Consider the following 12,954-nt stretch of genomic DNA (forward strand, 5'->3'; position numbering starts at 1 on the left):
GACCTATTTTCCTTCTTTACATAATTATTTGACCCATCCTTAGTATTTTAGTTTGTCCAGTATGAGTCATATTATATTACTATGGTTAGAGCAAGTACAGACGTTGCTCTTGACACTTCCGGCTCTCCAAATCACACATATCCATTTTAAGACTTTCTTGCTGAAGGTACTACTGTAGCTGAAAAATAAAGAATTTACCACACCATATGATTATGAACCTAAAGAAAAACAAATATATACATATATATATTTCACAATATCCTTTGTGAAAAGGGGAGATTAAAGATAATATATATTTAATGATAAAAAATTAGGAGGCTATGGAATCTGATATATAATAGATTTTCTCTGACCAATACCTGATGTGGTGGAAGGTCATTTTTAGTGTCACTGGCTGTAGGGCTTCACAAGCTCCTGTGTTAACATGCAGTCAATAGATGCATCTCTGCCTTCCAGAAGAATAATATTTTTTATCCCTGCAAGAAATATGTTATGAAATGTGAACAGCTGTTTTCTCAGCTGATAGGAAAAAGCAGGCTAACATTTCTATTCTAGTCTTGCTGTCTGGTTGAGGGATGAAGATTTCATGCAATTTTTCCCTATGGCAAAAGGCATATGTGCACCACTATGCAAGTCCAATGATCAATAAATTGGGAAACAGCTGTACATATAGAAATAACTTATCTTAAATACCTGGCAAATGCTTCAGCATCACTCTCCATCCACTTTGTTATTGTAGTGTATTTTAATACCTTAATTGCATCATCATGATTCACTCAATTAGGTATTATTTTTGCTGTTATGGGAATAATACATCATCCGCTACAATCCTGGAAATAATGTTGCCATGAGTGCATTGGGAAGAACACATTTTACAAGCCAGGAAACTCTGCTCAGCACTTTCCAAAATCTATGCATGATTGAGACTCTTTATCCTCTTATTAACTGCAGAATGGCATGCTTGCAATTGGGAAAACGGTAACCACTACAGGAAGTGCTCACTGAAGAAATTGGGCATTCCTCCCATATTTCAAATCCTTGGGTCACTGAAACAGGCCTAAATTAGCCTGCATCTCCACAACACCACAACTGAGGATCCAAGAAGGGATCAATGCTTCTTTGACTTAAGCACTCACAGCAGCAGCTTCCTATTCTGCAGAGGAGGAAAAAAGTCCTAGAAAGCATTTTCCCCTCCCTTTGCTCCCTTTGGTCTTGTTTTATAAAATAAACTGTTGCTTTTTTGGAAAGCTTTGTGTAACAGTGAAGGTAGCTGCAAAGAAAATTATCATGGGAACCGTGGAGAGCAGACTCTCTCCCATAAGCCCCACAGCACAATGTGTACTGAAAGAGGATTTTCCAGACCATGGGGAAGGATGCTGAGCACTGTGCATGCACCCTTCTTCCTCATCGTACTGTACAGACACTGCCAACAGCATCCCATTGCACACCAGCTGAAGATTATTCACGTTCATGCCCATCTTGAAGTAATGAAAACAGGAAAGAGGAAGGGAATTAAACATTTGGAAGCAAATTCTCTTAAGAAAATAGAATCACCACCTTCAATGAAATTTTATCATCACTGGAGCTCTCAAAAAATACATGTAGAGTTAGAGACTGTGCATCACCTCAGAGGCTGCTGGAAGCAATGAATGATGCTGCAAAACATGCGGGAAGAAATGTCAACTCAAACAGGAATAAAAAGATATGTACAGAGCGTGTATGCAAATGTATTTTAATCTTGGTTTTGTTTTTTTTTTATCCAGAAGAAAAGCAATGGGGAGGACAATAAACAAAATAATATATATATATATATATATAAAATAATATTAAAAAAAGCCAACCAGAAAAAAATTACTTCCTGATACATCTTTCATTTTGTTCTGAAAGATTTCTCCTCGTGAAAAGAGTCTACAGCATGGAGTACACCTATTTTAAGTGCCTGCAGTAATAAGAGTTGAAAAGTGATATCTGGGAGAAAAAGAAAAAAAAAAAAAAAAGGGGGGGAAATTTCACTGGTTTAGAAATGTATATTTTACTTACTTATGCATTATTCATTAGCAAAAGCTTGCCTGTCTTTGGGCTGCAGTGGTTTCAAGTGGGATGCTAATCCCATGCCTGTTATTATTTTCCAGGAAAATCAAAGGTCAGAATAATAAATTAGATATCCTGAGTTGTCCAGGCAGAAGTGGAGGCTTTGGCAAAACCATTATTTCCTCATCCCAGGAAGGTATGGTAGACTGGGTACGAACTCTGCTCTGGGTCCCCAGCCATATTTGATTTTCCTAAGTGACCAGGCACTTAGTAACTACATAAAGCCAATATCTACTGTGCTCTGGAAAAAGTGTCTCTGCAATACCTCAGTCATGTGCCCACTTTCCATGGCAGAATAACAACTTTCTGAACACCTGTATAATTTGACCATGAGATCTAGGTTTGGTGCTCTCTCAAACCATCATATAAGTGGTACACTTCAGCCAGGCTAAGATAAAGATGTGGTGAGCCAGTTACAGCTGCCTCTTCAGTTCTGTCATCTTTCATATCTTACTCTTTTCTCCCTCCTACAGTTTTCTTCCAGGTGAAATGAAGGAAGTTCCCTACAGGGAGGGAGAGACCTCAAGGGACAAGATTAAGTGCAGGAGAACTGCTCCATTAGTAGCTTCCTGGGTGGACAAGTTACTGAGGCAAAAAAAGCAGCTGCAGTTTTCATTACAGCTTTGCTAACCACCTTTGTAACGTGCATTTCCCTTAAAAAGCACTGGATAAAATATAGGTGCCATATAGGTGCTACTGTTTCCTGCTAGCTGCCCCGAGGTACGTATAAATGTGGCCCTAAATTTGTCAGGCACCTTTTTATACATCCAGTATATCTTCAATTGCTTGTAGCAATTGAAGCTAGCTTACCACTCAGAGATACCACCTGGAAATTTCTATTCCCACATAAAACAGCTTATATGAAGGTAGGAACAAAAGTAAGAAGGAAGAGTGGTACAGAGAGATATGCAGTGCATCACTGGCATAGACACTGATTTGCATAACAAAGAGCTTGGTGCCTCTTATGAAAAGTGAAAAACATGAAAGACAAACAATTTTAACCCTACCAGCTATAACATTTCTTTTAAACAGTACATGTTAACTTAGATAAATGGCTTTGAAGGAGTGAGAGCCTTGTGAGTCTCATCACTTATTTGTGGGGGTGGCAGACTGCAAGACACTGCTATGCTACAGCAGAATGAAGGATGAACTCCTCTTCACAGCTACAAAATAAAAAGTATATATTGCATTCAAATATGATTTCCTTGGAAGATTAGCAAACCTATTACGTAATGAGACACTTGAATGTGCATTTTAATAGGATAAAAAATAACAGTGGTGAATGCACCTTGGTCTGGTAGAAAACACTTATTGCAAAAGAATTCAGAAAAATATAAAAAAGAAAAAGAATTTAGGAACTGCCATACAATTAATCAACCTCTTCCAGCATCACTGCTCTGAAAGGAACTAGTTTCAGAGCCTTCAAATTAAATAGTTTCAGAGTCTTCAGATTAAACTATATCTACAGTGTGATTTACCTAGATGCTCTACTGTAATGCTAGACCTAGTTGATATATATGAATGATAAATTTATACTGTTATAGTTAGATATCTAGACATAAAGTGATATACTGAAATACAGGCAGCAGATAGATATCTATCTGCAGCAAGTAGCTAGCCAGCCCCAAGGGTTTATCTCCTCCCAAATATTTGTATAACCTCCTTCTGTGGGATATTCCATTACAGACTCCAACAGGAGTTAAATTTTGCATAAGAAAAATAAGGGGGAGTGAAGGAAGACTGATTATTCTAATTAGCAGCCAGCTAGGACAGTGCTAAGCCTTAAGATTTCCATGAAGGTGGCCAACATGGGCAAGAATCTGTCAGAGGCCATGACATGCAGAGAGAACCGTAAGGCTTTGACTGACAGAGCAGCAGTGATGTCCTGGGCTGCAGGAAAAGGTGAATGGAAGCGTTCAGAACTACTGGAACCATTCGCATTGCTTGGGTAGTCATGGCCATTGGGTGAGCCTCTGTTCCAGCTCTTCCACACTACATTTCTACACATTAGCTACATGATCTCAAGACACTTAACCATGTAAAGCACTACCAGTCACTGCTGCTTTGTGGCCATTTCTCCCATTGACTTCTTCTCTTGACCTATGTAAAACTGTGCTGCAACTCTGCCAGTGCCCTCTGATAATGTTTTTCTAATTAAAGCCACTTCACCCTCTGAAGTATGTATTTACTCAAAAAAAAAAGTGTTCTAATGCATCTATCTTATTTATCCATACTAGAGCGTGTTTACCAGTATTTCTACTTGGCAGCTGTGTGTACATTTTCAAAATTAATATCAAAAAACAAATAGCTGAGACAGGTCATTGTCCTGGCAAGATTAAATAGAAAGAAATTAGAACTGATAGGACATCATGACAGACTTTAATTTTTGCTATAACATGTTTTAAATGTAATACAAAGAACAATCTACAATGAAATCCAAGGAGACAAAAGAGTGACTTATTCTGTGTAGCTACCTGACTTAAGTTTCAAAGCTAGTAATTTTAAGGTTAAAAGAAATACTTCTATTTAAATAAAATGTTCTTGGAGCTACTTTGTTCACTGTTTCAAATAAATAAATAAATAAAACTTTATTTCTCGCTTGAAATTCTCTGGTTTTATCCTTCAAACCTTGGATCTTGTTATGCCTTTCTTTGCTAGATTACAGTCACCTACAATCAGACAGTTTCTCTCACATAGGTACATATTGACTTTAACCTTCTGGATAAACTGAATAGATGAACTTTTGCATCTTTTCACAGTTATCTGTTATGAATCAATATATTTTGGAGCGATAAGGTGAAGCTGGAAAAGAAGACAAGTGAAAGGTGATTTCTGAAGATCAGAGGTTAATGTTTTGTAAGGAAACAGGAGCTGCTTCTTTCATCATTAGTCCTGTGTTGGTGTAAAATACTCAGTCCCAGTTCACTGACGTGGCCATATCTGCATAGCTCTCTTCTGCCCCACTTCCAGTAAAGCTTGCTTTGGCTGTAACCTATCTCCAAACATAGGCTGATGGGCCCCCCTCTGGTTTCTTCATAAACTGCTGACACACCACGACACCAAATAATTCCTTGCTTGTGAGAAATGTGTGATAAATACTACTGGAGATATAAAGCATATTAATGTACAGAAGTATTTGCAGTGTTGGACAAAATGCCCAAGGAATGTCAGTTTGCATCATACTCATACCTGATATACAAAATATATCATAAGAAAGGAGCATCACCTTGGTTGCTCAGCAGTCACAGAACCATGTATCACACCGCTTCTTCAAGTTTATATATAAAGCACATCTTTATGGATAACACGTTAGTGTGCCATATAAGACCCTTCATCTTCCACTAAAATCAACAGAAAGAGTCTTTTATATTTGACAGATCTCATAACAGTATTAGGTTTTGTGCACTTTGACCTGGAGTCACATTCTCTTGAATTCATATTAACACAAGCCAACATTACCAAAAAAAAAAGAAAAAGAAAAAGAAAAAGAAAAAGAAAAAGAAAAGAAAAGAAAAGAAAAGAAAAGAAAAGAAAAGAAAAGAAAAGAAAAGAAAAGAAAAGAAAAGAAAAGAAAAGAAAAGAAAAGAAAAGAAAAGAAAAGAAAAGAAAAGAAAAGAAAAGAAAAGAAAAGAAAAAAGAAAAAAGAATGTGAATCCCCAAGAAGAATGTGAATCCCCAAGGAACTGAAAACCAAGCCAAATGGAAAAGAATGCAGATCACTGTCTATACTGAAAAGTAGAATTCCTAAGCTTCCTAACAAAAATACTGCTAAGTTATTTAAAGAAGGATTTTCTTTTATTAATATTTCCATTCCCTTCAAGACTTTTCAGCTAGGAATAGATGAGTGTTTTATTTTTTAACTGATGTTTCTGTCTTATTTTAAAAGGGCGACTACATTTCCAGATACAGATAGAGAACAATTTATTCTGAAATATTTATTGGAGAATATTTACTGTCTTCCAAGTAGTCAAACTTCCTGTTACTTGTGAATACAGTGCATCTCACAAACCAGGCCCTGTCCCTTGGCTGTAGTACTAAACATTGCTATAGAACAAGCAATAAATAACACCAGCAGCTTACTTTCCATATCTCTGCATGTGTTTTCACTTTATACACCTAAGTATACAACTCACAGTTTTATGGTGCTGTGCAGAGGATTAACTGGAAAATTAAAGTCCCAGTCTAAGCACTCAAATACTCATATATTTTCTTGTAGTGCCAAAGCCCTATTTGGGAACTGATGTGATCTCCTTATGATTTCATAAAACTTTAGATTTTTACAAAGCATCCAAACAGCAGTTGTGAGTCAGCATTTTCTTGTATTTAGTACCATTTGTGACAATTCAAGTAATTTTGTACAATATTAGTTCCACCGCAATATACCCCACAGGATGGGAGAGACTGTTTGTGCCATACGGTTATACATGAATGTTGAATCTTCCTTAGAGGGAAACTTGGTTACAGCTCTGCAGGAGATCATAGATGAAACTGCAGAGATCAATGTCAGAATCAGAACGAACATACGAGGCTGTCACACCTCAGGAACAGGGAAAGGGCTTTTAGAGAAAAATAAAGTTAAACTTCTAATTGAGTTTCTCCATATGTAACGCTATACCTGCCTTCCACAATAAAACCATTAACAGGTCAGCAGTGACAGCTCTCTGAAAATCATTTCCAGAATCATCTGTTATTCTCTGCCCTAAACCTTTCATTTTTGACTTGAGTCTTGTGAGACTATTTCAAGTGGTCTAATTCAAACCAGGAATAAGACAATATCACCACGGTACAGTCACAGTAATTTTATTTTCTGAAAACTGTTATTTCCAGAATAATGTTTCTAGACTTTTGGGAGAAAGTGTAAAACCTCCAACTTCAAACCTGATAAATAAAAATATTACTCTAGTTAAGTCCTTCTCTGTGACTGTCATTCTGTATGTTTGTTCTATGCATTTGGGATTATCTGACTAATATTGTGCTGTATCTTGATGTTTGCTTTATCTTCTCAGATATTTCAACATTGTGGTAGGTTTCTCTGCTACAGTGTTTGCTTCCAGGATAATTTATTGTGGCTGAAAATCCTGGAATGAAATGACCATCTAAATGACCATTTATTAACACCAGTGAGAAAGTTGCCACAGTCTTCATCAAGACCAGAATTTCATATTCATCTCCTCTGAAGAAGAAATATTGGTTGCACCTGAAAAATAAAAAAAATAAAAAATAAAAAAAAATTGAATGAGATCAAGGTAGTACGAAACGTAGTATTGAATGAGATCAAAGGTCTGCGTGGCCTAGTATTCTGTTCCCACAGCAGACAGATACAAAATTCAGTACAGGGATGTTTCTCCCTCATTTTCCAGTTTCCAACTATCCAGTTCAGGGGATTCCTGAGCTATACATGTTTTTCTGTGTATTTACTTAGTGTCAGTGAAGCTTCCATGAAATTGTCCAGTCTCCCTCTGTGCCTATGATATATTCAAGCCCTTTGAATTCATGCTAAAGGAGCCACAACATCCTGGACAATGACGTTGAAAGGTCTTCAACCAGATATGTGAAGAATCACTTCTTCCTCTCTGATTAGAACACAGTTTTCATAATTTTCATTCAGGCTTCCTACTTCTTATATAAAGAGACAGAGAAGAGTCTCCATCTTATTTCTCCAAGCCTGCTGCGATTTTGTGGCTTTCAGCCCTACCTTCTCTATTCTAGTCAGATTACGCCTTTGATTCTTATTTGCCTTCCCTGAACTCCATCATGACAAACTCTGATCTTCCCACTGAGCGTTAATGCCAGTTTGGAGCCCATTATGTGAAGTTCATACAACTTTTTTCTATGTTCATCAATTTATCTGCACCTAATTCTATCTGACATTCTGTGACTGAATGACTTCTTTGTTCTTTCTGCCATTCCTCACAGTCACCTAGCACTTCAGTATGAACGATCATGAATACCTCTCCAAACTTGGTGCCCATGTTGTTCATGTCCTTTTCCAGGTGATGAGAATAAGAGATACAAGTAGGATAATGGCAGGCATACATAAAGGACACAGCTTGGGTTGGCAATCACAAGGCAAACATCACAAGGCAAACATCACAAAACATCACAAAACATCACAAGGCAAATGGCAAGATTTCTCCTAATAATTCCATGCACTTGACTTCATTTGCCCGTTGCCACCACGTAGGCAAACACGATCTTATATAAATAGCATATTGTATAAAGAGGAGAATTGTGTATAAGGTATAAAAAAGAAAACCTGAAAGGACTGGGGTGGTTATGTATAGAGAAGGCAAGAGTGAGAAAACTTAATGGTCTTCTAGCATGTTAAAACTGCAACAAAGAGGAAGACAGCAAACTGTTATTCCACTCCACTGAGGATAGGGCAGGAAGTAATGAGCTTAAATTGCTGCAGAGGAGAAAATGCTTTATCATTCAGGATAATTAAACACTGGAAGAGGCTGCCTGGAAAACCGTGGACTTTACATCACTGGAGGTTTTTCAAAAAACTTAGACAAGTATCTGCTAGGAAAAAGCGAAACTGTATTTTTTGCATAAGCTTGGGGTCACAGATGGAATAGGGTTAAACAAGCAAGCTTCCTAGTGAGGAAATATGGCAAAGTGTTCTAATTTCCTTGGTTAACAGAAGGACTTAGGCCCTTAGTAAACATGATTTGGTTTTCAGAGCTGCTGAACTCCTTCAAATTTCGCTAGCTAATAGACAACATGTAGGTATTCCCAGTCTTTGGCACCCTGGACTTGTTCTACTGACTCCAGGTCTACCTAAACCTGATTCAACCATCAGCTACACAGAAATTATTTTTCTCTATACAATTGGAGCCAGGAGTCAGACTCAATGACTCAATCTTTGTGGGTCCCTTCCAACCCAGGCTATTCTGTGATTCTATGAAACAGGCAACTCACTTTACCTGTGAGACAGACACAGGAGAATTTTAGCCTTTGGCTGATGTGGTATTTTGGGTTGGGTAAAAAAGAGTATTTTCCAAGGTTTTGTTCCTGAGACAGAATGGGGTTGTAGGGAGTCTTTGTGTCTCTTTCTTTGTTTTGGAGAGGTGTTTTTGTTACTCTTTTATCCTGTCTGAAATGTAGAATATAAAGTCCCTTAAGAAGAGAAGGTAGCTTTCTTTTGCACTAATCACTACTGTCTGTGGTGTGGGGAAGCAGATAGCAAGGATATATCTGCCTTTGTGGGTGTATTACATAAATAATGCTAAATGGAAAACATGCTGATTGTGCTGAATGCTAACTAAACATGGACTGAAAATCTCTGTGCCTCCAAAACACTTGTCAGTACAAAGGCAGGAAAATACAATTACTTCTGCTCTGAATATCCCAGATACATGCAGACACTCACCGGGATATTTGTATGTTTATGTGATAATGAAGAGTAAAAAAATACCTGTAAATTTTAGACATTGCCGTAAACAAAATGCAGCAGAGTATCTCTGCACTACACGTAGGGTACCACAAGATGCAGTGAATTCCTCTCAGAGATTAGGATTCAGTGTAAAGAAGTAAATAGCTGAATGTTTGTAATAGCTACATTTGAACACCTTGCAGGTTCTGGGAAGGGGCAAAATCTTTTAGATGAGGGGTTTAGATGAGGGGAAAATAAATAAAATAAATAAAGTGTAATCAGAAACAAAGCCAAAGCTCCAGGCTGTCGAAGCTGGAACAGTGCCGCTGGAGTCATATAAGCTCTGACAACTTGCAAAAGCAGAGATGCTGGTCTAGAATATTCTCAGAACACAAACCTTTTGTATTGTGCTGTCTCCATTGTCAATGCAGAAATTGTTCACAGAGTCAGAAAAGGTATTAGCTCTGAAACAGACAAATTTGTAGCATCTTTGGGAAGACTTCATGCCCTACAACTCTTAAGAATCAAGCAGGATGTTTCTGAATCGGGACTTTTTTTTTGCTAAATCTGTCTTCACTCAAAGGAGCACTATGAAATTAAAACTTCTGACAGGTATATATGACAGCCTGCAACATTCCTCTGCACCAGCTAGGAAACTGGACGGTCCTGTCGCTGTGATACAACTAAAGTATGAGGAATTAAACCTAACTCCCAGTTCATCTGTCAGTAGAGTAGGAAAGGTCAAAGCTCTTGCTGAAAATGAACATTGCATGGATATAGGTATGCAAATGAAAGTCTACCCTTTGGGAAGGATGGATAATCCTTTAGTTGACTTCAAGCATTAAACTGAAATGCTATCTAGAATTTTTTTTCTCTTCACTAAAGCTAGAAACTGTAAATCTGATAGAAGACAGGGTCCCTGACAAGATTTCAATCTTGTAATTGTGTTGACATGATATGTTCAGATTGCTAAAAAGCATTTCATTTTATGCCATATAACAGCTTGATTTAAAAAATTTAGCACTACCTAAAAATTAATGTTGTCTTTATCAGACAGATTGAAAACATTCAAATTATGGTTAATGGAGTCACCAGGACGTAAGGATGCTTACAGGAGAAAGCCAAAAAAAATGGAGTCCTGGACAATGCTGTTACTCATTGTTGCAAATTGTTACAAATGGAAAATCAGTAATAAGTTTGAAAATGGCAGAGTTTATTAGACACCAAGCCAAAGTAATTAACATTATAAACAATCATTTCATTAGCGATGCAGAGTTGGTTTTGCTTTTAATGATTAAAAAAAAAAAAAAAAAAGTGCTTCTACTCTGAAAGACCAGAAAGGACCTTTGTGAAATCCATTTCTAAATTTCTGCATAAGGTAGACCATCAAACTTACCTCAATGTAACCATGCCTAAAGCAGAGCCCTTTAGAAAATCTCCATTCTTTACTTACGATTGCCAGTGATGGAGACTCCATCAAGCAATTCACAAATTACTCTACTCAGTATTTGTCTTCAGTTGTTTTAGTAAAAAACAAATACATACTCATTCAAATATAGCAGTGGTCCTCATATCTAGCCTAAATGGAATTAGGCTCAAACATCCAGGCTTCAGGCCTGTCAGTGTTATTTGCCTGCTTGACAGAAGAGTCCTGGTTACAGTCAACAGTGTTTGAGTAGAAGTGATAGAATAAGTACAATAGTGCATAGCAGCCACTGTGACTCACAGAATAGGAGTCCTTTCCTCTTTTGCTGCCTTCTGCAAGACAAAATAAAACGGTAATGGGTGAATTCTACACTGTGGATCTATAGCGCATATATATATATCTTCTGGAGCGGACAGAGTCATGTTATAGAAAATATCCTCTTCTTTGCCTTCTGATGCCTGAACCCAGCACACATTGCCAGGGAGTGCAGAGGTCTCTCATGGTAAGAAGTGGCTTTGGCATCTACATAGACATTCTATTTTTTTTGTTTTTTTTATATAGGTAGGAGAACTAAAGGATTGAGTATATGAGTCAAAATATATGTCCACTCTTAATAGAGTAACGTGCACCAAAAACAGTGTAAGCTTCATAACTGCTCTAAACTATATGAATACTTACTTTAAAAGCACTGTGTAATCCACTAAAATCCAAAATCTTTATACTCATCTGAAAAAAAAGAAATGTACTGTCATAAGCTATCCTTTTTAGGCAAAGAAATAACAAATAACTGATAATTAAATGCATTAACAGTATAATGATGTTCACTGGGAATTTATCGACTGAATCTCAAGATGGCAAAAAGTGTATACCCCCACTAGAGGTTCAAAAGCCTAAGAGAAAGAGTAAACAGAATTACATTAATAACTACTGACAGGAGTGAAGAATTTTATATTGCACAGAGATTTTCTAATTTGTTAAATCTGCCTAGTAGAATTGACAAAAACTACATTACTAGACAGCATGACCTCATGAAATGTCTATGTTGCTTTAAACCTTATGCATCTGAAAACTGCATTCTACCTAACGACAACAAAAGGGCTATTTATTTAAAACTCAAAACAATATATATATTTTGATCTTTGTCATACCAAGTCAGAAGAAATAAATTACATATTTAGAAACTACATCTTTATTATAATCATATTTGCATAGTTATTAATGGACATAAGCATTCTTCATTTTCCTTTTTGAATTGGTTAAAAGCAACTATAAAAATGTACATATTTAAAGCATTAAAGCACGTTTCTGTGAATTACATTTAACACTTAAATGATAACAAAACCTTTCATTACACACAGAACAGCATTTGTGATCTAATGTGCTATTGCTGTGACTTTTCTCTTCTGAAATCTCTGAATATTCCCAGAAGTCAAATTATTTGGTGTAAATAAATGACACATTTGTTTTCATATTGATCTTCAGTAAAGCCTGTTATCTAAAAGAGAATACAGTCTAAAACCTTATGAAGAGTTAAAATATATCTGAGGCCTCATTTATTGGCTGGTTGAATAGTAATAATATAAATTATAATGATTGTTCCCTTTCTGGAATTCTGATGTATTTAGAATTGTATAGGTTGGTTTCCAAAGCTCTTATGAATTTAATAGGCCCCATTTCTGTGAGTTGTAAACTTCTGCCTGAGCTGATTTTTGGCACGTTATTCTGAAAGGGCAATAGTTTGGCTAGGACACAATACAATAAATGGGAAAATGTATGACTTACCAGGAGGGCAATTGCTCATAACAGATTAATGGATTCACTTAATATTTCTGTAAAGTCAACATCTCTTAGTGCATACAAAGTGTCAGCAACCTATTTTTGCCACACTAGACACAGGCTCTGAAACCTGCTATGGAAGCAGGTTCAGCCTGACTGCTGAAACTTCTGTTGTACGAGCAGAGAATATTAACACACATACCTGAATCTTTCCCCAAGGGTCTAGTTTTAGACTCAGAAAGATACCACGGAAGACAGCACAATGTGCCATGAAATGCTTGCAATA

Source organism: Cygnus olor, chromosome 4, assembly GCF_009769625.2.
Source record: "Cygnus olor isolate bCygOlo1 chromosome 4, bCygOlo1.pri.v2, whole genome shotgun sequence".
In the NCBI taxonomy this organism is placed as follows: Eukaryota; Metazoa; Chordata; class Aves; order Anseriformes; family Anatidae; genus Cygnus; species Cygnus olor.